We start from the raw sequence: 2,404 nt of genomic DNA on the forward strand, positions 1-2,404 counted from the left end.
AGGGGGACTCCACCTGGGTCCATGCCAGTACTTTGCAAACACACACTGGAGTCCTACAACCTTCCCCCAGAGTGACAACCACCACCAAGACAGATGTCCATCAGGAAAGAAAGGAGCTCTAACTTAGAGGCTGCCCGAGGGTCTCAGAGGAAATTCTGACTCTGCCCTGCTTTGCCCTAAACCTCCTGGAACCCCAAGCTCCTCCTCTGGGAAATATGTGTGTTGGGAATGCCTGGTGGGAGGAAGTATGTATGCCTGAGTGCCTGGCCTTACAAGGATGCCACTGTGCTCTGTTGTCTGTGGCCAAAACAATTGGGTTGACTGCTTTTGAACCTGTTAAGGATTCCAGTTTACAAACACAAGCTTGGTTTTTATTCTTTGAGACTGGGTCTCACTCTGTCACCCTGTCTAGAGTGCAGTGGCATCATCAGAGCCCACAGCAACCTCAAACTCCTAGGCTCTGGTAATCCTCCTGCCTCAGCCTCCCCAGTAGCTGGGGCTGCAGGTGCCACCATGCTGAGCTAATTTTCAAATATTTTTTGTGAAGGCAAGGTCTTGCTATGCTATCTGGGCTTGTCTCAAACCCCTGGTCTCAAGTGATTGTCCTGCCTCAGCTTCCCAAGTAGCTGGGACTATAGCTGCCCACTACAACACCCGGCTATTTTTTGTTGCAGTTTGGCTGGGACCAGGTTTGAACCCTCCACCTTTGGTATCTGGGGCTGGTGTCCTACTCACTGAGCCACAAGCACCACCCATTAATGTAGATTTTTTTAATGCACATAAGTTTTTCCCTTTGTAAGGCCACTGTGTTTGCTGGCTCTCTGCCAGCCATCCCAGAACATGTCAAAGAAATAAATATATTTTGGGGTAAAAGATAGTAGTTTCCCTTACCATCTGTACATGTTTGCAGAATATGTGGGTTCTTTTGTTTCCCGAAACATGGGTGTGTTTTGCTTTGTAGTTATAAGTTCAAGGAGCTGGGCTTCTCCTGGGTAATAGAGAGAGCTGAATTTTCATTGCGACGTGACTAACACCTGTTTCGCTCCCAATAGGTCAGGGAGACTTTGACCTGGCCGATGCCCTCGATGACCCTGGTAAGTGCAGAAATCTTACCTCTTTCCTAGACATCAGCTTATGGTTGCTTTGGGGGTTGGCTTGAGCCAGTATTTGAAATTTCTTGGCACTGGGGGGGAATCTTTATTCTGCAGAGATCACAGATGCTTAGAGGCAAACCTTTGCCCAGTCTCCCAAACGGTGCTTTTCAACCACTCTGCCGTGACACACTGGTGTGCTGTGAAAGGATCTTAGATGTGCCATGAAAATTTCTAAACATCACTAATTTAATTATTATTATTATTATTTTTTAAGACAGAATCTCAAGCTGTCAGCCAGGGTAGAGTGCTGTGGCATCATAGCTCACAGTAACCTCCAACTCTAGGGCTCAAGAGAGCCTCTTGCTTCAGTTTTTCTATTTTTTTTTAGTAGAGACGGGGTCTCACTTTTTGCTCAGGCTGGTCTGGAGCTGGTGAGCTCAAGCTGTCCACCTGCCTCGTCCTCCCAGAGTGCTAGGATTACGGGCATGAACCACTGCACCCAGCCAATTAAATTATTTTCAAAAGAAGTTCAAAGCATAGTAAGAATATTCTATTTTTTATTGATTTTATTATGTTCTTATTTTTTTATCAACATATTTTAAGTGTGCCGCAGAAGTTTAATGGTAGGTTCAAGCGTGCCATGAGATTAAAAAAAGGTTGAAAGACACTCTCTGTAGGGGTGGCACCTGTGGCTCAAAGGAGTAGGGCGCTGGCCACATATGCCAGAGGTGGCGGGTTCAAACCCAGCCCCGGCCAAAAACTGAAAATAAATAAATAAATAAAAATTACAAGGCCAATAAGGCTCACAGTTTGTTTTAAAAACAAACAAACAAACAAAAAAAACCCCACTCTCTTTAAAAGTATCATTGCAAAGTAGCGTGACATTGGGGGGAGCCCAGACTCACGTCTAGGTAGGTCTGGGCTGTCCTTGCCCACCTTGTGGGGATAGTATGAAGGTATTTGCTTTTCTAAAAGGTCAGTTCTAATCTATCACTGCCTCATGCCTGGACCACAGTCACTCAGCAGATCCCGACCGCCTTTCTCTGGTCACCTCCATGCAGGGGGCTATTGTGGCTCTCACACAAGTTCACCCAGGATATGAAATCCCCCCACAGTCTGGATCTGCCACCCATCCAAGTTCAACTGGGACCTTCCTAGCTAACCAGAAAGCTAAAAGTCTCCCTCTCCCACCGGTGGGGAATGGTCTTTGCTATCCTGCCTATCTTGGGTATATCCACTTGGCTCCAGGGCACAGATTTTAAGCATGCTTTTGTTGGTGGTGGTGATGGTGGTTATTTTTTTTTTTTTTT

The 2,404-nt window shown here is 46.2% G+C and overlaps 1 long non-coding RNA gene across 1 annotated transcript in view; it reads left to right on the forward strand.

Moving 5' to 3' along the window:
- LOC111726423 overlaps positions 1–2,404 on the forward strand; it is a 23,294-nt gene that overhangs the window by 18,516 nt on the left and 2,374 nt on the right. The window contains exon 2 of the long non-coding RNA XR_002774194.1: positions 1,053–1,094. This is a non-coding gene — a long non-coding RNA (uncharacterized LOC111726423). The remainder of the gene's footprint in view (positions 1–1,052; positions 1,095–2,404) is intronic.

This window comes from Otolemur garnettii, unplaced genomic scaffold, assembly GCF_000181295.1.
Source record: "Otolemur garnettii isolate 467f Iridium unplaced genomic scaffold, OtoGar3 scaffold00065, whole genome shotgun sequence".
Taxonomy (NCBI): Eukaryota; Metazoa; Chordata; class Mammalia; order Primates; family Galagidae; genus Otolemur; species Otolemur garnettii.